This window comes from Aotus nancymaae, unplaced genomic scaffold (assembly GCF_030222135.1).
Source record: "Aotus nancymaae isolate 86718 unplaced genomic scaffold, 86718_ANA_hifiasm-v0.15.2.pri h1tg000057l, whole genome shotgun sequence".
NCBI lineage: Eukaryota > Metazoa > Chordata > Mammalia > Primates > Aotidae > Aotus > Aotus nancymaae.
In genome coordinates, this window is record NW_026988471.1 from 40,514,831 (window position 1) to 40,539,013 (window position 24,183).

The window sequence follows — 24,183 nt, forward strand, 5'->3', positions numbered from 1 at the left end:
TCTTGATTTACAGTATGTAGTGTGCAGTTATTAGATATATTATGTAATAACATGAATATTTCCTCTTTGACAAGGGATGGCAATGAACAAGACATCATCTGCTCTCTCGGAACTTACATTTTAGTGGAAGAGACATAAGAAGTAAATATATACCTAATTTTAAGTAACATATGCTTTCTTTTTATAATTTCATCAGAAAAATATGTAGATTCATGGGATAGAGGGTGAGGGGGTGAGGGGCAGAGGTATCTATTTTAGAGATTTCTTACTGGGGAAGGGCAATCGGAGGGGACACTGGATGATGGAAAGGACCTAGCTAAGCAAAACCTGTGAGGAAGGCAAGCAACGTGCCAAGCAAGGGGTGGCCGTGTCAGAGGGCTTCCAGTGGGAACAGACTCAGAGTACCCAAAAGCAGCATGAAGGCAAGTGGGGCTGAGAAGAATGAATGAGGAGCGGAGGGGAGCCGGAGAGGCACAGGGGGCAGCCTGCCCTGAAGGGCTCTGTGGGCCCTGGTGAGGACCTCAGATTTTATTCCAAGTACCTCAGACTCTAGCAGGTTTGGAGCAAGGAGTGAATTGGCAGGATTTTTGACTTACTGACTGATTTTCTGGTGGAAGTATAAGTAATGAGTTAAATAAATAAATAAAATTTTTAAAACCCTTCCCTCTTTTCCTTCTTTACTTTCAAAGTTAGTTAAATAAGAAGCATTGCCACCACGCCCAGCTAACTTTTGTATTTTTTAGTGGAGAAAAATAAATAAAATAAATAAGAAGCATTAAACCAGGCACATCGGCTCATGTCTGTAATCCCTGTCCTCAAATGATTCTCCTGCTTTGGCCTCCCAAAACTCATGTCTGTAATCCCAGAGTTTTGGGAGGCCAAAGCAGGAGAATCACTTGAGGCCAGGGGTTCAAGATCAGCCTGGGCAACATAGCGAGATCCTGTCTCTACGAAAATAAAATGTAGCCAGGCATGGTGATGTGCACCCGTAGTCCCAGCTACTCAGGAGGCTACAGAGGGAGGATGCCTGAGCCCAAGAGTTCAAGGCTGCAGTGAGCTAGGATTGTGCCACTAAGACGCTGTCTCTAATATAAAAAGTAATAAAAAATAAGAATTATTAAATCAGAATTCATTATTCAGAATACATTTGGGATTACCCTGGATCAACAGACAGACAGCTGACACTTACAGGACTGTCATTCTTCACTGCTGTATGCCCTTCGCAGGAGAATTTAGGTTCCGTACCTAATGTATTCCAATTTAAGTTTTTACTGAGCCCTTTCTACAGAGCAGTACTGTGCTGGGTACTTGTCTTCATGACCTCGTCTCATCCTCAAAACACCCCTATGATAGGTAAAATTACCCCAGTCCATCTCTGAAGGAACAAATGCAGAGATTAAACGACTTGTCTCAGATTTTATGTCAATAAATGGCAGAGCCTAGATGCACACTGCTTTTCTGATGCAAAGTACCATACCACAGTTTTTTATAGCCCTCTTATCAGCCATAATAGGTTTTTCTCACATTTTAAAAGACAAATATCAAAATGAATCATCTACTTCAAGGTAAATGTGGTTAATTGCTGTCAGTTCCTGACAGTAAATTAGAGATTCAGCAACGTAGAATAATTTGCTTGCAATTATGAAGTTTGGTAGTGGCCAAGCTGGGATAATTATTAGATTTTCCCAAATGCTCCCATTGTTATCCAAGCCCATCTTTGACAATTCAAAAGCAGAAAGACATCAATTAAACCTACGAAGGAATCTGAGTTTCAAAGGAATGAAGGTTAATTAAGCTGTAGATATGCTCACAAAAAGTACAGTGGCATCCATAAAAATAAGAATATTCAAAGTGTGATGCTGAAGCAGAGACGTGGGAGAGCGCATGATGAAGTAAAGGCAGCCAGTGGGTGGGTGGATGGACACGCATAAGCAGGAAGCCTGGCACCATCCCAGGCTAGTACATCGATTCTCCTGAGTAATCAAGGTTCCTACAGATTAGTCACTACAAACTGTTTACCAGGACAAACTGTACTTTAAATTGACTGTGTGTTTATCTTGTGTTTTACCTGCAATTTTTCAACAAGATTTGTGTCGTATTGACCAGAGTATACCAATCTTTAAAAAGCTGATTAAAAAGTATGATATTTTTATTAAGATTTATAAAAATAATATCTTGTATATGATGACTGTTCATACAACTCTGTCGAAGCATTGTCACTGAGGTAAATGGAGAGAAAAATTCTATTACATCGTACATGCTTTACTGCCCTGATATTTTCCCATTGATTTTAAGCTGTATTGAAAAGCAAACTGGATCCTTCAGGAGTCACTTGTTCCAGCATTTGAAAAAAGCATTGATTTTAACATGGGGGCATATAATCAAGTTTTAGAAACATTCACATTGAAATGAGCTTTAAAAGGTTATCTGTCAGTGTTTCATTTGTCTAACCGCTGAATATTAAGTTTTTAAGTCTTTCTCCCATATCCTCCATCTCATGTCTAAAGTCATTTCCTGTAGAATTATGCCATTATTTTAAAATTGCCAACTTACCATGTTTCTTAGTTCATCTTTCACATACAGAATTAAAATAACTAATAAGGTAAAGAAATATGGAGAATTTTTTAATTGCTTGATTAAAGTTATAATGGCTTTGATGACAAAAATAATTATGGAATAATTAAGAATTTTAAATGGCCCAAGGATTAAGTCTCCTTGCATCTTTTGACATTGTCATCCTCAACACACAACCTTTCCCAGAAGCGGAAAGAAAGTGTGAAAGATTGCACAGTAGGCTTTGTGACATGGCCTCAAACCAACTGCAAGGAATGAGAAATGTGTGCCCAGGAAAAGGAAATTGAATTTCTTAATATCTAGCAAGTTTCTAACAAAAAAAAAAAAATTAATTAACAGAATTTACACAATAGTAAAGTGCTCAGATTTCCTTCTACTACTTATAAAAGTAGTTCAGCGTTTCATCCTACAATCCATTTGTATGTGTATACTTTATTTTAACCTTAAGAAGAAAACTCAGGGACAGTGGCACAAAAGAAAGGCCTTTGTTAATGATATTCTGAGAGAAAAGTAAATCTGTGAATCTATAGTTTAACTCATCTCAGGAAGCAGTTTTTTAAAAGCTGATAAAGACCAGGCATGGTGGCTCACCCTGTAATCCCAGCACTTTGGGAGGCTGAGGCGGGCAGATCACTTGAGCTCAGGCATTTGAGACCAGCCTGGGCAACATGGTGAGACCCTGACTATACAAAAAATACAAAAATTACTTGGGCATGGTGACACATACCTGTAGTCCCAGCTACTTAGTAGGTTGAGGTGGGAGTATGGCTGGAGCCCAGGAGATGGAGGTTTCAGTGAGCTGAGACTGTGCCACTGTACTCCAGCCTGGACACCAGAGTGAGAGCCTGTCTCAACAATAACAAAAAAAAACTGATGAAGATAAAGTTCTGGACATACCGAACTTACCTAGTACCAAGTCAAGTCCAACCACAGACAGATAATCCCCACCCCTACCCTCAACTCCCATTCTATAGTTAAATTTAGAGAATAGCATCCTAAATGTTCATCTATGTTGCTGCAGTCAAGTCCAAGGCCAACTGGAATATTCTAGAAAAAAAACTAAAATATATGCTGACCATTTCCTCAAATCTATGATATCCCTAGATTCTCTCAGCACAAAGGGAGAAAATTACCAAGCAGAGGCAGCACAACCTGGTAGCACCAACAGGACTGTGCATGGTGGGCACAAAAGAGTTTTTAATTTCTCCCTTGGGGCCTACTTTCAGATCACATCAGTGCCTATGCCCACAGCAGTAACACTGCTCTTGTGAAGAACGGAATTCAGGAGCTAATTACAACTTTTATAATAAAATGTGCAATGCCATAATGAGCGTGCTGCCTCTTCAAGTAATGAGTCCCCCCTCACCAGAAGTGTCCAAATCGAGAGAGCGTGACTGTCTGACAGAATGCTATAAAGGGCCTCATTATGGAGTGCGAAGGTTAAATGATACCCAGAGTACCATCCAATGCTCAGATTTCAAGGTTCTGTGCATTTAAATTTCTCTGCTGTTAAAAAAAAAAAAAAAAAAAAAAAAAATTTAAGGGTGTTTATTTACCGAGCCACATCTCTAGGTCTGCACCATCAGTATCCTTGGTTCAACAATTAGGTAGGAAAAGCAAAAAAACAAACAAATCAAAATTTGATCATAAACTACAAATTAAATGAGTGTTTTGTTTCTCTTTCTTTAGATTGTTTTACCAGCTACCACTTTCTTATAAACAAACAAATCCAGAAAATTCCATTTAAGTTATTTTCAACTCAAAGTAGTATTCTATTTTGCAACCTGCAGGGAAGTCGAAGGTTAGTTATAGAGAGACATGGAAATGAGAACTGAAAGTACAAGTACGGCGAGCTATGGTTCTGAAGGAATGGTTTTTAAAATTATGCTTAAACATCCGCAATTACTGATTTTTTTAAAACCGTGTGTATATAATTATACCTAGAGGACAACAGATTGAATCATCGGGTGTTTAATGATTAAACCAGGTTAAAACTAGAAAGTAGAAAAGCGTGATCTAAAATCAAAGGACCAGCAGCCTCAGAAAGCTAGGGACTGTGTCTTGTTAGCATTATTGGAGTTAATAATTCCAGGAGGACAAAACATAACCATGACTCTCAGTTAAACTTCGTGTTTCTTGCTGACTACACTCTGCATGTTGCAGTGTAAAATGCTGGTTTCTTGTCTCACAAAACATCTGCTTTTTGATGCTAAAAGCAGATCCTGAGGGAAGTGGTGATCTTTCCCAAGGCAACTTGATTAATAGTAGGGCTTCCAAATTTTAGCTAAAAGACATTTTGATGAAACCAGCAGTACTGAGTAATTGTTTCCACAAATTATCTTGATAAACGTTTCCTTTCTCTCCAGAATCTAGGCAGTAGGATCTGGAGATGCACTGCGTTTCTTCTCCATAGCTCCCGCTCCTGTAGTTATCTACACAGTTAGCGGTGCTGGCTGAACACACACACATCTGAGCTCTGCGCTGCAAAACATCCCTGTTCATTGGTCCCTGGGAGTTTGTGAAGAAAAATCATCTGAATGTGGAGAAATAATAACCAAATGAACATAATGTGTAAAACAAGGACTAAAATGTTTACCCCGAGGAGTTAATCTTATTGCAATAAAGTAGAAATGCAAGAATAAAACTGCTCTCAAATACACAGAGGTGGGTGATTGAGAACTGGACAAGAATAATAAGCATAATAAAAATTATCATTGAGGGTGAATAATCCTCATGTAAGGTGAGTAGAAAGCACTTCAAGGACAAACCGGGTTACTGGCTTGTTTTATAAATATTAATATTTAAGGCTGAGCATGGTGGCTCACAACTGTAGTCTCAGCACTTCAGGAGACCGACGCAGGCAGATCACTTGAAGCCAGGAGTTTGAGACCAACCTGGCCAACGCAATGAAACCCTGTTTCTACTAAAAAATGCAAAAATTAGCTGGGTGTGGTGACAGGCACTTATAGTAGCTGAGTGTGGTGGCAGGCACTTATAATCCCAGATACTTGGGAGGCTGAGGCGTGACAATCACTTGAACCTGGGAGGTGGAGGTTGCAGTAAGCTGAGATCCTGCCATTACACTCAGGCCTGGGCAACAGAGGGAGACTCTGTCTCAAAAATAAATAAATAAATAAATAAAATATTAAATTTTTATTAAAATATTAATAAGGTAAATGTAAACCATCCTATGGCCCTTATTTCTGGAAATGCTTATTTCTGGGGTCATAGCGGTTATTATACACTTCTCACTTCTCCTCTGTATTTGGTGTTTCCTTAACTTTGATCTCAGCTGCTCGGATTCCTGTGTCCAGTGAATTTTCTTCAATTCTCATAACTAAGGTGTCTATGGATACTCAAAACAGGATATTCTCTGTTTAGTACCGTGCCTACAAGGTAGTAGACATTATTGGTTGCCTATATGGTAGGCATTCCCTTCTTCCTTCCCGACAACCTTGAGCCAGAAAAGTTCCTGTTGCCAGCGGAAGACCTTCAGTCTACTCTAGTTCAAAGTAAAGTGGTTTTTTTTCAATTACAGCTGATATTGGCTTGAAAACATAAAATAAATTATTAGAACACATCAGAGGAGATACGTGAAGAAAACAGGGAAATGGAAAGGGCAAAGGAAATGGAGAGAAACAAAGGAAAAAATAAATACAGAAGTCTGCTGAATTTGGGAATTAAAGACCTGAATTAATGTCCCTGACACCTCCTAGCCATGTAATTTTGAGTAATTCTCATCGCCATCACCATCATTATCAGAGGTAGGATTTATACAGTCTTTACCATGAACTCATTTCTTTACACAACTTATATCCTTTAATCTTCCTAGCAACCATAAAAGTAAGATCCTATTGCCCCACTTTACGGATGGAGAAACAGATTCAGAAAACAAATAATCAGCCCTGGGTTTTACACCTAGGAGATCTCAGAATGAGGGGTTTTCCCTTGTTTGAAGTAGGTACATGATTTGAAAGCATCCCCCCTTTCCACAATGGTGGGATACCTCCTAAATGTAACCTCTCAGAACCTCAGCTCTTCATCTAGAAAGGAATTATTATAATTATTTCTGTAGTCACATGAGGATGTGTATTAATTGTCCTTTGCCACAATCACTTAATGGCATAATACAACTCTTACTTGCTATTTCTCTGTGGTCTATGAGAAGGCTAGGCAGTCTGCTGATCTTGGCAGGACTTGATTGGGTGGTTCTAATGGTCTGAGCATGAGTCTGGTAGTCAGCTGGATATTGGCTGACCTAGCATGGCCTTGCTGGAATGATTGGCTGTGTTCCATGTGGCCTCTCTAGCAAGCAAGCCTAGGCTTGTTCCCATAACACAGGCGAGGCACCTAAGAGGGGAAAGAATGCAAGTTCTCGAGTTCTAGGGTCAAAACCGGCACATTACTTACACTATATTGTTTGTTAAAACAAGTCTCAAGGCCAGCCCAGATTCAAGAGCTAGGGAAACTGACTTCAAAATTACTTTGTAAATGGCATGTATAGAGGGAGGAGTGTAGAACTAGGGCCATTTTGCAATCGCTCTACCATAGGACATATGTCAATATGCTTTATAAACTGTAAACTGCCACTCCACTAGCTCCCTGTCTAAAATCCACGCTTATCACACCACTGCTACTAATTCCAAAGACAGCTTGTTTTCATCGCTGTTGTCTCTTCCAGCTGGGCTTGTAAAAAAGAGCTAGACAAAGCCATGTAATGAAGATCAGTGTATCAGGCTTTTCTCATGCACTCTGAATTCAGATGAGATCTTCCCCTATGCCCTTACCCTGAGACTTTATCCACACTTACATTCCACTAAATTAGGAACTCTCCTAGAAATAAAAATTAAGGAGAAAAGTTTCCAGCTTGGTGTTATATATTCTCAGCCTTTCTGAAATTGTACATTCCATCATTATTGTATCATGCTTTCTTCCTAAAGCAAAGTTCCAAATGCTAAGTCCCAAATTCATAGTTTAAAATGCTTTAAAATCACACTGTATGTCCCTAAGAAACACAGTCTTGAAAGGGCATCAAATGACTATCAGCATTCAGAGTAAGCCATGAAATTTAATGTGATTTGGACAAACAGCTGCTATAACCAGAAACTCCAGGGATTATATCTTTTCTGTCTCAGAAATATTTATCTGTATTTTTCAAGTCCTCCATGAACCATATTCAGATGAGCTTGCAAGAGGATGTCGACGCTTTATCGGGACATCATACAAGCTCCTTAGGCCAGTTGCTCTTAACCTTGCCTGGCTGCACACTAGAATTACCTGAGCAGCTTTTAAAAATCCCTATGTTAAGTTGCACCCCAGGATAATTTATTCAGAATCACTGGAAATGAGACACAGCACCAGCATCTTTCAAGCTCCCTGAATGATTCCAGTGTGCCCCCAAGACTGAGAAACACTACATGGGGCCCTTGCCTTCCTGCCTATAAATGGAAGGCTTTATTCTGGATTCCAATTTGTACTAGGTTTCAACTCTATTTTCTCCCTTTGGATTGCTGACAAAATAGCTTGACTATTTTTCATTAAACTCTTTTGAGGCAGCATATAGTAGAAAGAAACTTTAGAGTCAGAGCTGCAGCTAAATCCCTGATTAGTTATTTATTAGTTATATGATTTGGAGCAAGTGACTTAACCTACTTAGTTTCTCTTATCCTTAATTTCCTCCTGAGTCAAGTGGTATAATAATTTCTACCACACAGGGTAAGTTATAGAGAGTAAATGAGATGAAGTATCTAAAATGCCCCATAGTAGACAATCAATAAATACCCATTTATTTTCCCCTAAGAATTCTCGATTAAGCTGTTCAGCATCCTCAGGTGGCCTGCTGTTGACTGCTGGAGAGGAAGGAAGAACCCTCCATGTGTATTACATGCATCTGTACACAGTGACAGAATTCAGTTGTCTGCTTTTACAAGCATCGGAAAATCCTGCTACTACTTTTCTTGGGGTGAAATATCATCATGTATCTGCTTGCTAGGGCTCACCCCCACAGGGAGTCTAAATGTTATTTGCTCTTTGTCTGGACACATTAATGATGGGGTCTTTTTTTGTCGCCATCAGACCAACAGGCCTGATGCAGATAACGTATGAAGTAAAGACAACATAGGTAATTATGGCCAAGGACTCAGCCAGCCTCCCTCTGCACCAAATCAGCTTGGCACAAAAGCAAAAGAACCAAAAATGACTGCACAGTAAGGCAATGTCGCTATCCCAGCTACAAGAGCAGCAAAACCATCTCTGGGTAGCAGAATTATTTCATTGCTAATCATAAGTCTCCTGGACAAATCCGCAAGTACACTTCTGCACAAAGGAGTATCATCAAATTACTGTTGTTTTTTAGCAACAGAAAAAAAAAAACCCACAAAGCAAATCAGCCTTTTTTCCCCCCAGTCTCTACACTGGTAACAAAGAGACAAATTTAGATTTTCCTAAAATATGTTAGTGGATGTTGTGTCTCACATTGATCTGATATCTCAGTGAATCTGGCACTTATGTCCACTTAAAGATTACGCATCTATTTGTTTATGTTTATTGAATGCCTTCACCATCTTAGAGATCTGCAAACTAAGGCCCATTGGCCAAAGCTGGCCCACCACCTGTTTTTGTAAATAAAGTGCTGTCTTAAATACTAACACTCACTCATTTACATATTGTCTGCGGCTGCTTCCCCACTGCAATGACAGAGTTGAGTAGTAATTATGACAGACCGGTGTGGAAAGCCAGAAGTATTTATTATCTGGCTTTTTACAGAAAAATTTTGCCAACCCCTGCTCTGGACTATAAGCTTGATAAGGACAGGGACTTAGTATAAACTCAGTGACCTGCACACAGTCAGGATGCATTCAATAAACATTCATTGCATAAATAAATAATGTTAAATAAGTTAATCAATTCAGCCACAAAGCTACTTTTCTGGTACAGGTCTTTGTAAAAAGGAAAAGCAGACATTTGTGCCTAATTTAAAGATATGGAAAGCTGAAAAGATCCTAAAGACGGGCAAAGACAAACCCCTAATATTTCAGTAGAGGAAACTGAGTCCCAGAGAGCTAAAGTGATTCTCTCAAGGTGAACCCAAGGAGAAGAGAGAAGTATTCCAGCAGCAGATTTGTTTTCCCTTCAATTAATAAGGCACTCTGTGAAGTCAACCTGTTCCCAGGAGGGTCCAGGGTTTAAACACAACATGCATGCAATAATAATTACACTTGTTTGAAACTTTCAATTCTGACTTATTCCCTGAAGTTCTTTAAATGCTCACCATCCCAAAACATTTTCATAAATTTAGTTAGGAAATGACATGCATGCATTAAAGAACACAAAGTGCAACTTTAAAACAAACTTTGTTAATTAAACAGATGCCCAGAGAAAGTTCCAGTGCACACTGAATGATTCCTCCAGCTACCACTATCTGTTTGGAGAAAAGTTTATCCAGATCCAATATCCCATACAGGGCCCTGGTTTTAATTTTAAGATATCCACCTACTTCCCAAAGAGCAAGATAGAGAATAACTTAATCCTGCCAAGTCACTATAGGTAGATATGGATTGCTCAAGACAGCTCAGTTTCTCTGAGTATTCGCAGTGCACTAAGGCAATTTTTCTTATATCATAATTTATTTTTCCTCAGAAAGGACTTTATAATTCAGTCCTGTATAGAAAGGTTCAGGGACAGAAATAGTTAGGATTACAAGCCCTAAAGCCCTCAGTTGCAGCTCATTTTACTCATTTAACAATCATAGAGTAGGCCCCTAGTCTGTGCCAGGCTCTGTGGTGAAAACTGGGAGAAATGAAGAGGCACCAGACACTGTCCCCAGACCCTAGAAGAGCCACACTTCATATGGGAGAGAGATGAGGAAGCAGTTACAGCACCACAAGTCTTGAGTCCTCTGAGACACACACATGCCCAGAGTGCCTTGGAGCATGCTCGAGAGACACCCAGGCCATTCTGTCCTGACAGTGGAGTTAAGAGTTCGCCAAATGAAAAGGCAGGGGAAAAAACTTAACCGAGAAGTTACATGTTCAAAGACAAGGAAGTGAGAGAGAATAGGACTTACAAGTTAAGGGAGTAAAAACACTTCTGTATATCTGGAGTCTTGAATGGGAAGTCAGCTTGGAACAGAAGGCCGAGACCTTTAAGGTGAAACAATGTACTCCCTACAGCAAGCATTCACTCTCAGCCCCATCTGTCTTAGGTGCTGGGCTAGGCACTAAGAAATGTCTTTTAGGTTTAAAAAAAACAAAAAACAAAAAACTGCTTCACTTGACTAGCCTTTAAAAAAAAAAAAAATGAAAAGATACCCTAGAGTTTAATCTTCCACAGACCAAGGACCTCAGTGGTTTTTGACCCTAATCATCCATCCAATGCAGAAATCTGATTCCAATGCCCTAAATAAAAGAACATCTGGCCTTAGTTTGAACACTTTCAATGACAGGGAACTCAATGGCTTCAGAAATCAGTTTCTTCATGTCGAATTGGAAACTGCCTCCTGTAACTACATCCTGACTTCAATAAGACATTGGCTATCAACCTTCTCTGAAGAAAGGCTCAAATCACAGTAAACAGAGCCCAGAGATCAGATTTCAAAATGCATATGGTCTCAACTTGATGACCACAGTGTTGAATACACCACCAACCACATTCCAAGACGCATTTTCCTTCTATCTCTCCAAGAGACCCAGGCCATACCAGGACCAAAGATCTCCTAAATGAGGACACATTGCCTAGGGAGGCTAGGCATCTGAACCCTCAATTTCTTTATGCAAGGGGCAAGGAAGGCAAGGGGAGCAAATAAAAAACAGATCTTGAACAAATTTATGGAAGCCAAAGCACATAGCACCACAAGCAGGAGTTAAATAGAGAAAGTCCTGGAAGAAGCACAGTCATGATGCAGCAGTTCAGTTTCATAACTCAGATCTGCAGAGCATCAGGAAAGCTGTGTACAGCACGACAGAGACAATCATAAAGCCACTCCAAGTCATATACCAGAAGGGAATAGATACAACCCTTGAGTCAGAAATTATGATATTACTCAGTGGCAGAGAGAAGGCAGAATTATGCAAATCCTGCTTACTTTCCTCTTCACCATTAAGAAAAATGAAGATGACTCTGCAGAAAGTAGAACACACATTGTCAACAAAGAATGGAAACCAGGGATGAACAAGAACGCATAAGATCCCGTAACAGCTGCTTTATGTGAGTTCAAGGCCCTGATCCAGATAAATTGATTCCAAGACACTGAAAGAACCTGCAGATGTTTTCAGAGCCCCAGAGTTGCAAATCTGTGTGAAATTATAGACGCTGAGCGCAGAGTCACAGACTGGAGCCAGGTTAGTACTGTCTCAGTTACCATAAAGAGAAGTATCTGCATTCTGTGGAAATGCGAAATTCTAGACTGAGAAGCTGTAATAAGAATAAGTCAACAGAAACATTTTAGAAGCTAGTATGGGCGAGGGGAGGGACAGGGAGTCATGATTAACACATTTAAGTAGTCAACAGTGGGACAAATAAGGTACTGCCCAGAGCAGATTGTGCCCTCCATGCCAGGCACTGTTTTAAGCACTTAATCCTCAACCCAAAAAGGTAGATGCAATTATTACCCCATTTTACAGACAAGACAACTGAGGCACAGATGTTAAGTCTTAATATTGCACAGCTAGTAACTGACAGAGTCAAGATTTGAACCACTACAAAGTGCTGCCTCCCAGAGCAGTTCAGAGTTTGGTGTGGAGGTGACCTTGAGGAGGAAGCAGAATTTGGACAAAGTTGAAGAAACAATAAAAACTGGAGGATGGGATTAAGGTAGGAATTGGCAAGGGAGGTAGAGGCCATAAAGGAGAGGCTCCTGGCTGGAGCTCAGGGGCACGCTGAGGACAGAGAGGAATATGGTGGGAAACATGAGGCCAGACTCAGAGCACCTTGAATGGGACAAAGAAGAGACTGGCTTTCAGTTTCATTCTAAGGCACTTTACCATTTCATTTAAGCCTTTCAATACAGAATCATGATGTGAAGAACGAAAAAAAAGTAAGCCTTTCGAATTTGTTCCTTATACCCAAGATCTCTCTTTTTATCTTATTTAAGGTATTTTTGGTTGCAAGGAATATAAATCTCTTCAAACATGCACATGAAAAAAAAAAAAAAAAGATGCTGAGGGAGGAGAAATCTATTGGGAAAAATCCAAGGTCAGGAAGAGCAGTTGAGACTTACAATGGCCTTGAACTCAAGGCTCTATGTCAACAGACGAAGTGCCATGAACTTTCATTTGGCAGTGCTAATGTAACCTGTTATCCAGAACTTGAAAGCTCAAGTTACAGGTGTATATATCATCTCTCCATCTAGGCAAGTATTTTCCAACTTCTTTGACCATGATCCACAGTAAGAAATACATTTTGAATCACCACTTAATCTACACACATATACAATCATAAGCAGCACGTGATCCCTAGTAACGTAGAGTCTAGGGCTTTACTCACAACCACTGCTGGCTCACTGCCGGGCCTGTTGATTGGTGGCTATACTGACTTCCTGGCACCTTAGAATAAAATCATCATAAACATTCAGAGAAAATAATAGATAGAAATTACCTTTTCCAGTGACTTTCAATATTTTCTTTTAGCAGGTAACCCTTTTTTCCTAATAAAATTCAGGGTGATCCTTTCAGGGTCTTGCTAAAAGAAAATGTTGAAAGTCACTGGACAAAGTAATTTCTACAGATTATTATACTCAGTGCAAAGAAGACATAATTGTTTTATTTTCTGTAGTGGGTTGAATGTTTGTAGCCCTCAGACCACCAAATTCACCCCTGACACACACACACACACACACACACACACACAACACTGGGTCTCTCTCTCTCTCTCTCTCTCTCTCTCTCTCTCTCTCCGACAGGAAATAGGAAAGGACAAAAATCAAGATACATTTCAATTCGGTAAACTCAGTGTGATTTTGACTGACTGAGCCTTTCTGGTTTTCTCCTTACTCCCAGGGCCTCTCTAAGATGGTCTGTGTGTGTACAGGGCATACATCTGGTCTTGGCATTGGGGTTGGGATGGTGAAAAGAGAAGCCCCGCCTCTCCACCAGCACCTTATCCAGTTCTTGGGTATGTACTGGCCTGGGTCCACATGAGCCATGGTTGGTCAGCCCTGCAACCCCACCCTGTGCATACTGCTGCTTCCACTGCCACTCTCTATGTGAGATAGCGCTCACAAACTGCGCTCTCTTGACCTGTTCAGGCTCAGGATCCTTCCTTCCACCTTGGCCCCACCTCAGCTCTCACCAGCTCTGCAGTGACCTAACATTTGGCAGTAACTCCTCTGCAGTTTGATCCCGATGTCCCATTCTGCAGCCTCAGCTACACAGCCACCCACAAAGCCCCATCCCCTCCCACTGGAGTAACCCCTTCTGGCACATTTCCCAACCAGGCTCCCTAGAGAAAAGGTCCTTCAGTCTATAAGGGAACTACAGTCAGGCCCTCACTCTGCCTAAACAATCAGCCACGCCGGCGTGCTGTGGATACAAGGAGTCTCCCAGGCCTCGCGCAGCCCAGCTTTCCTCAATCTACCACCTCCATCCCCTTACAGAGCTTTAGCCAGGGAGGCAAACAGGATCATGTGTGCCCCACTGCCTCCTTCCCATTCCCCTCTCTCCCCTCTTCTCACAGTTCTTCAGACTGGAAGGGGCAAGTTATCTTCTTTCTTCTTTCTCCTTGGTTAGAATGTTGCCCTATTCTTTGCTCCCCTCGTCCTCTAGAGTTATAATGGTGAACACAGTGAAAAGAGACAAGAAGAAAGAAAGTAAGGGAGGGAGAGAGGCCCAGAGGGAAAGAAGCCAGGTTTAGGTCCATAAGGAGACCTAAATTCTACAGGGTTTCAAAAACACAATATCCATTTTATTCAAAACAGATGGAAATAGAGGTCCTCCTGTTGAAGCCAGGATGAGGGACTCAGAACCCCATCTGCTTGTTGGGGTCTCCCTTGCTCTTCTCAGGGTCCCTAAGGAACATCTAAGGCATCCTGATAACTTACTGAAACACATCAGGACAATCACTGATACCATCTCGGCAAATGTTCTCCAGATACATTTTCTGTGGTGGTGAAAAGGTTGTCTATCTACACTGTCTGCCATGGCAGCCACTAGCCACATGTGTCTATCAAGGACTTGAAATTGGGCCAGTGTGACTAAGGAACTGAATTTTAATTTTCATTAAGTACCATATTGGACTGTGTAGCCTAGCTGTTTGTTTTACAAATAGGACCTTGAGGCCTAATATCATTCCACATACTTATAACAGAGGTAGCATGAAGATGCAGGTTCCATGTTCTCTGACGCTTTCCTCCTCGGCTGTCAGGCCCAGGTCACTGTTGAACCCAGCGCCCACCTGGCTGCTTCCACATTTAATGAAGTGCACCAGGGTTTGCTTACAACATGCACTATTGTGCCATGAAACTCAGTTTGGCTCCAAACTGTTGGTTTTGTCTTTTTTTTTTTTTTTTTTTTTTTTTTTTTGAGATGGTGTCTTGCTCTGTCGCCCAGGCTGGAGTGTAGTGGCATGATCTTGGCTCACTGCAACCTCCACCTCTCAGGTTCAAGTGATTCTTCTGCCTCAGTTTCTGGAGTACCTGGGACTACAGATGCATGCCACCATGCCCAGCTAATTTTTTGTATTTTTAGTAGAGACAGGGTTTCACCATATTGGCCAGGCTGGTCTCGAACTCCTGACCTTAGGTGATCCACTCAAGGTGATCTCGGTCTCCAACTTTTTCTTTTTTTTTTAGAAAGGAAGCTGTCCTCACTAGAACCTCACCCAAGGATAAAGACCTAAAGAACACTGCTATAAAAATTCCAAAATAATATGGGCTCAGCTATAGCAATATCTGCAGTAGTGGCCCTATAGACCTAGTACTTTGAGTTTCCATAGTGCAGGTGAACATCTTCATCTCAAAATATGCCTTCCTGACATGGCCTGATGACCACAGCAAAACAGCACAACCTAGTGAGAGGACATTAGGAGACATGGGAGAGCAAGGCAGGGCTTTTCATTAACCTGCTGTGCATTCTCAGGTGGGGACTTTACCTGTACTGGACCTCAATTTCATTTTCTATTAAACATACACTGCAATACCTCCTCCTCCCTTCCCTCAAGGATGTTAAGAAGATAAATCAGCAAAATATATTAAATGTTCCATGTTCCTAAGAATAAAAGCACTCTATAAATTTTCCAGCATCTCATTATTTAACACAAAACCAAGCTCCCCTGAATGTAAAGTAGTTAAAGTCAAGCATCTTGTATCACTTTACACCAAAAATTATTACACCATTAACACACCATTAACCATGGGACTACACTGGTGTCCATTTTAACTAGAAATTCCATGTTGGAGTCATTCTTTTACTGTTATTTAGTAGAAGAACAATGATTCAAAATGACAGAAGCCAAATTTCTTTGCTATTTTCCGTTTCAGGGAGTGAGTGAAAGCATTAGATTTTTAAAAGACACATTTATAACGTGTGCAGATGCTGACTTGCCGGCTTATAAGTTGAAAAGCTTAAAGGAAGTAGGTTTGGTATAGGATATCAGGAAAACTCAAATAGAAACTCAAATCATTCTTGTTAGCTTTAATTTTTGCTGATACAATAACAACAACAACAGCGACACTCCGTCCTCTTATATCCAAAGATGAAACTGCAGAAACACAGCTTTTGGGCATGTTGGTCTCACCCCAAATAATGCTCCTTTGGGCCATAGGCACCCCCGAGTCAGCCAGGGGGCTGAAGGGCAGGGCACCATTGCCATATGGAACAGAACAATAGAATCCATCACCTTCTCCTTTACTCTCCCGCGCCACTCTGCTTAGGGCTCCATGATAGCCCTTGCTCTATTGTATTTAATAATTTAATTTCTATTTCATGCCCCTCACAAAACAGTGTGCTCCTCGAAGGCAAGGCCCTGTCTAGTTTGTATCCAGATCCAGAGCACAGAGTCCAGCACTTAGGTGGAAGTTAGTGCTGCCTTGAGTGATCTCTGGTTCACTGGGAACCGACATTCTGAACTCCAACTCCCAACACCATCAGTGTCTTCCCAACCCCCAACTCTGTGCACACAATTGATCCCAGCTTGGGAATATTTATTCCAATTTACAAATAAGACTTGATTTCAAAGTTACCACCAAGGCTTCAGTCTCATTAGTGGGGAAATACTGACTGTAAGCTAAAACAGAAAACCCCAGTCAATTTCCTACCTGGTCATGTAACAGAGGATACTTGCCTTGGGTGTTGGTTTGTAACATCAACAAGAATAGCACCTGCTTGTTCTAACACCCCAATATTCATCAGCATCATCTTCCTCCATATCTGAGATTTAATCCATAAGTATCCTGATTATTTTTACCTAGTTTGGAGCCTAGATTCACTTATAGAAGTTTCTAATTGGATACTGGTTTCTCAGAAGCAAAGAAGTAAAGACACAAAAGGTAAATTCCAATAACAAGATGCATTTTAACCACAAAACGTCAATACTGATAGAGATTTTGAGGATTATCTGGTTCACCTCTTCATTTTATCGGTAAAGTGAGTTGGCCAATGTTACACAGCTATGTGTAGTGGCAGAGGAAGGATGAGACCTTGGAGTTAAGGTCACCAACTGTCCTGGTGTGCCCAAGGCCAAGGGAGTCTCAGGACATGGAACTTTTTTATTTTAAAACAGGACAAGACAAGGCAAACTGTCTATATTTGCCTGGGAATGAAATGTTTCCCAGGATACAGGACTTTTGTGTTAAAACAGGCAAAGTCCCAAATAGGGAGCAGTCAGTCACCCTAAATCCAATGCTTTCTTCATTACATACATATTCCCCTTTTACTAGTCTTATAAAATGTGACGAGTTCTACCTCAAATTAATCCCAGCAAGAGCCCAGTGGTAAGAAATAAAGTTTGATAGTTATTGCATTGCTGTATCCCCTCTAAGAGGATAAAATTTTATCCATTAATTATAACACATCAGTGATCAAAACCAGAGCCTCAAGAATCACTATATATTTTTTAAAAAGAATTTGGGAGTCTTTAAATAATTACACTTTAAGAAAAATTCAAAAGGAAGAAAATGAATATCATGATAATGAGCATTAGGAAGCCAGTCCTTGTTTAAGTAGCAAACTATTATTATATGTCCAAACTAATCAAGTTGCTGCTGCTAAGAAAAGAAGGCCACGGTAGGCTCACAAAGTTATGCCGATTAATTATTCTGAGAGTCTATTCAGAATGCAACCATTACTCAGGAAGCACTCCTCTGACTCTGTAATTGGCCTACAATTCCTGTGATTCCAAGGAAGATTTCAGAGTCTGTGTTTAAAACTCCTACAGCACTTCCTACAAAAGGGAGCTGGAATTGATATTTCAGGTACTTCGAGGGGCTTTGGGATTCCGGGTACATGAGATCTCCATCAATAACAAAGTGAGTTTTCTTCCTTTGAGATTCCATCAACAACCTCACAAAACCAGGCTATTATGGGTATTTGGCAGGAAATTGTTGCTGGATTGGACCAATCCTGCATCTATGAAGTAACAAATTAATCACTTTGTTGGGCACTTCATACACAATATTCATATCCTTATGACCATTCTTCAAGGTGATTATCTCACATTTATAAGTGAGGAAGCTGAAGTTCTGTGCCCACTCACTGGCTCAAAGACCACAGAGCTAGTGGGTGGCAGACCCCATTTGAGTTTGGGTCTCTCTAGTCTCTTTCTGTGAGCTGATGTCCTCCCTGACATACTCATAACCCAAGAATCTGCTCAGCTCCCATGCTCTGAGAAGGTTGAGCTTGTACAGGATAACTCGTGTCATACTGAGCATGTGGACACAAGTCTCATGGGCAAAGGAAAATCTCAAATTGCCCTACTAAAAGGAAAGAAATTGCACCTTACAAAAATTACAGAGAGAAAAGGTTAACCTATTTGCCAAAACCCTACACATTCATTAAAAAATGAATCAGTTAAGGCATTTTCCAATACAGCTACAGTTAACAAAGTATAAAACACATGAACTTAATTTGATCTGCCATTTAAAAATCTCTTCCCCAATTATGGGTGGCTAATGTCCCCAAACAAATAAAGGACAAGTACCTACAGTCCAAGGAATAAAATATCTTGTCCCACTGAAAGTGATTCTCTGGACATTTAGATTTACAGGGGAAATATAATAAGAGACAGCAAACAAATTATAACTCACCAGGTGACAAGAATGGAAACCTGGAATATATGCTTTCCTGAAAACAACTTATTACCTTTGGCTTTTCTCCTTTTTAATTTTCTCCCTTCAAAAACAAAACAAAATAAAACCAAAAAGAAACTTCTAGTAATTTCAGCTGGAAAATGAACACTCCAGATTGCTCTCCTTCTCAAGGATGATGATGATGATATGATTCACCACCTCCTTGCCTGGGTTATATCAGTAAAAAACATCAAGTACACATTCTAGATATTTTAAAAGACAAATTTACAATTCAAAGGGCGATGCTGCCCACAGCCAAAGGTTTCAATGCCCTAGCTCTTAATAAATCCCCTTGAATCTTTGAAGCTTTCACAACATCAGCAACTAAATAGCAAGTCCTCAGCCTTATGGGAGTAAGCCCTGTCCATTTCCAACCCAGGGTTCTTGTCCTGTTAACTCTTCCATTTGTGCATTTGGCAGGTCTTTCTGGCTCCTTTGTCCCAGCAGAGCTCTCGGGATAGCCCTCTCCAACTTCCTTCAGTATCTCACTCCCTGCAGTGGGTCCAGGTGAAGAAAGGGCCTTTGAGAAAGCCAGGAAGCATGTCCAGAATTCCTACAAATTCTACCATTTTTTATAGAAATTACATGACTATTTTTAAAAAACAAGATTTGAGAATTACAAAATCAGATTTATCAGAAGTTCTTACAGGATGAAATTGAAAGCAGGGCAGTGGAGGGAGACTTCCTACACTCTAAATAATTGGAAACATAATCTTATAAAAAGATCATTTAAAAATGATTCATCTTACTTCTAAAAGGGCTCACAGAAAAGCCCTTAAAAAGCAATTCTCCCCAGTCCATTGCAAATACAATTCACATCTCAATGCAGTCAAAAACAGGAAGCTTCAGGAATTTGGGTCTTACAATGGAATATTGTGCTTCCTCAAACTTCAAAAGGTTTGCACCAAGACGGAAATTTCCTTGTGTATGGGAATTCATCTGACCCAAGTGACCAGAGAGAAGAGGGCCTGTGTACCCTTGAGGATGGGAGGGAGGTGTATGCGCACATTCCCATCTCTCGGTGTGGTACCAGCTGCTCCTCCACCTCAAACCCCAGGGCCCTGGCCAGCAAGCTCCTCTCTCCTGCTTTGCCGGCTTGTATTTAAGCTCATCCCCTAGTTTATTTTCAGTTCCCCTCAAGGTAGGCAGAGGAAACAGTACGAGATAAAATCAAAGCAATCACTGCTGCTGCTTTTGAGTAACTCTGATGAAAGACTTACTACATGAGAGAAGCTATGGTCACCCCTATCTACAACAGGATACAATTAGGATTATACGTGAATTTCAATTACTCATACTAAACCTATCTCCCTCTAGTCTGACTGCTAAGTCTCCAGAAAAGATAACCTGTTCCCTTCAGAGTCATGATCTCTGACGCTCTCAGCCATTCTCTTTCTGCTGATGAGAAAACTGCTGAATCACTGGCTTGTTTTCCAGGCAACAAGACAATCTTGTTGCAAAATTCCTAAATCCTGTGAGTACACCCCTTCTATCCCAGTGCAACAAAACTGTGGTTCTTACCTCTTTGTCCAGAGAGAGAGGACGCTTATTCTTTCAAGTACCTTATTAACTTTCTCATCATTCTTTGTCACTAAGGAGTCACTCTACACTCCTGGTACTAGCATTTCTTCAAAAAATAGTCTAAGCCAAGGAATGCCAGAGCTTCCTGGAGCCATGCTGGGCCAGGATTCTTCTGGTAAGAAGCTGGCCAATTGACCATCAATTATTCCCAGGCCCTGCATTGATGATCAACCCTTTATTCACATTCAGCAATTTCCAATTGTCTATCCAAGGGGCTGTCTAGGTCCACATCTGAAAACATAAAAAGCAAGATGTGAAGAGGAAGCACAGAGAATTGCCACAAGCACTAGGCTGGGAGTCAGAAAATGGCATGACATTTGTCAAATGGTAAGACAAAAATTGGAACTCAAGTCTGTTTCGCCCTAAACCCCATGATCTTGACCACAAATATCCTACTTCCTATATTAGTAACCTGCTAATGTTATTACACACAAATTGAATGCTGAGTGCGTGACTGGGCATTGCTATACCCAATTTTTATTATTAGAGAAACTGACTTAGTTAAATACCGGTAAGTGTTAATAACCGATATTTGAGCCCAGTTTGGTCAGACTCCAAAGCCAGCTGTGGCACCATTCAAACATCCAGTGAGCAGAGGCAGACTGAAGGGGAATAAGACTGTAAACAACACCTAGGGCTCTAGAGGATCAGTGACGGCTGAGCCAGAACACAGCTGGCTATGCTGGGAGAGGTACAGAGACAATGATGGTGCTGGTAGCTGCAGGCTGGGAGCAGATCAGCAAGCAGTGTGGTATGCTTTGGAAGCCCCAAGAAGCAAAGAGACATTCCACACCCTCAAGGAGCTGCAGTGGGAAGGGGTTAGAGCAGACCCGACTGGCATCAACAGCAGAAGACTATGCCTAGGCAGCAGCCTGAGGCCAGGAGGAGGGCCAAAGCAAAGCCAGAGAGGCAGATTTTTTGGAACACATGGGGCACGTGGGATGGATAGGAGGTTGTCATAGCACCAGGCAGTGTGTAGACCCAGAAGCCACAAGGCAGTGGCCCATAAAATGCACAGTATTCAAAGTCTGCCTCCAGGCCCGGCGCAGTGGCTCACACCTCTAATCCCAGCACTTTGGGAGGCCGAGGTGGGTGGATCCCAAAGTCAAGAGATTGAGACCATCCTGCCCAACATGGTGAAACCCCATCTTTACTTAAAAAAATACACACACAGAAAAAATTAGCTGGGCATGGTGGTGCACACCCATAGTCCCAGCTACTCGAGAGGCTGAGGCAGGAGAATCGCTTGAACCCAGGAGGTGGAGGTTGCAGTCAGCAGAGATGGCCCCACTGTACTCCAATCAGGCAACAGAGCAAGATTCTGTATCAAAAAATAAAATAAAATAAAATAATAAACAAAGTATGACTCCAACAAAACACAAACCAGTGAGCCCATTCAGAAGCAGAGGCTGGAGGAGAAGGAAAGTGTCAAGAACCAGGAAATCTGAGTAGGCGCTCAAACTAAAGGGGCTCTAGACAAGAACATAACCCCCGACTCCTGACAGCAAGCATGGCCTGACAGAAAGAGGCTCCCTGACTCCAGGGTCAGCCCCAGGCAGCCTCCAAGCAGGCAAGAACCCAGTGCTGAGCTATGTCTAACTTAAAATCAGACATGTCACCAGGAAGCTCCAAAAAAAAAAAAAAAAAAGGGCATGCTTTTATTCAGCGATTAATTCTCTTAAAAGTCATTATCTTGGATATAATTGAAAACTTTAAATGCCAAATTAAACATAAAAGCCTGCCTGGGATGCAAATCAGAATAGTGTGGAAGGTTAACCTCAGTCCTTTTGCCAAAAATCACATTATTAATGGTGATGTGTATAAAGCATTGTGATGCATGACCTAGAGTCCAGGAGACCCACGGAGTCTGGGAATAAGCCCTAGAATGAACCAGTGCTTTCTTTTCCCTACTTCAGCCCAGCCTCCATTTCATTCCCTACTCTCTCCGGCCCCCAACCCTCAGACTCTCTGCTTAATTCTGATCAGACATTGTAATTTGAGCACACAGGAATGCAAATATATAGAGAGAAACTTACATATGAGACGGAAAAGAGAAAAGAGAGAGAATGCAGCATCACATGTCCCAAGGCAATGACCTGAAAGGCAATGAGAGGGATGCAGATAAAGGTTGAGTGCACGGACACTGGCTCAGACAGGAGCTGGTACCCACCTTCTTCAGCAGCAGTCATGGGATTTCTGAATCATAAATCAGCATTTATCCTGACCCCCTTGGATGTCTGGGGAATTAATTGGACAGAGGAAAAAGATGCACTCACTGGCATTGAGGAAGCTTTATGGGCACTTATAGCTTCAAAAACTTGTCTCAGAACTGGAGTCCAATGTCAGGATAAGGCAAAAGAGGACTGTCCTGGGGGTATCAAGTCTCAAAAATCTCTCTCCCTTTATTGGCTCCACACTGTGCCCCTCCCAAATGGTACAAGAAAGTTCAAGGAAGCTGCAAGAAAGGTCTTAGCCTAGAGCTTACACTTGTGACCAGGACACTACCCAGCACTTCTGGGGTTACAGACTTCATTCCAGTCATGAGTCACGGTCCCTTAGGATCACTTGAGGCCAAGCATTTGGGAAGAATAGCAATAATACCATATTATCATAAAACCTAAAATACCACCAACTGTGAAATGCATTCTGGTTTCAGTGATAAAATATGAAAGAATGGCCTATGGTCATTATAAAATGATATTCATTGTAAAACTCATCCCAATTTCAGAGATTCTAAAATGGAAGAAAGTGCATCTAGAATCTGAAATTCAGCAACACCGCCTATGGTTGGTACTACTGAAGTTAAAGATGTTCTTGTGAAATAACTTCGTACCTTCTAAAATTAGATAAGACCATGTGACTGGTTTTAGCCAATGAATATGGGCAGAAGTGAATGTCACTTTTAGCCAACATATGTAATTGTCAATGTCTGACTCTCCAGAAACCCCCGCTCCTGCTGCAGTAATCTTGGAAGCATATGGTGGGTAGACATGGACCACAAACCATAACAGAAGGATGGAATCTTCATCAGCTTGGATCTCTCAGAAACTTCAGTGAGAAGAGTCCCCCTGTCAATCCAACACTACCATTTTTTTTCTTTTTTTCAGACAGAATCTCACTCACTCTATCACCCAGGCTGGAGTGCAGTGGCATGATCTTGGCTTACTGCAATCTCTGCCTCCCGGGTTCAAGTGATCCTCCTGCCTCAGTCTCCCAAGTATCTGGGATTACAGGCACCCACAACCACACCTGGCTAATTTTTCTATTTTTAGTAGAGATGGGGTTTCACCCTGTTGGCCAGGCTGGTCTCGAACTCCTGACCTCAAGAGACCCACCCGCCTCGGCCTCCCAAAGTGCTGGGATTACAGGTGTGAGCCACTGCACCCAGCTAACAATGCCATTTTTTAATAGTGGCAGGAAAAGATAAAATTTTGTTACTTTGGCCAAGTACTGTATCGCATACCAATAATCCCAGCACTTTAGCCCATCTATTAAAAATTAAAAGTTAAAAAATTTTGTTACATTAAGTACCTGAAAGTCTGAAGCTGTTTGTCACCACAGCATAACCCAGTCTTTCCTGACTGAAATTGCATCTTATGTTTAAATAAGTCATTACCTCATTTGTCTTTATAACTACACAATAGGGCAGGCAAGGCATGCACTATTCTCATTTTAAAGATAAAGAAGTTGAGGCTCAAAAAAGACTAACTGAATTGCCCAAAGTCCATACCTAGAATGGACTAATATATTTG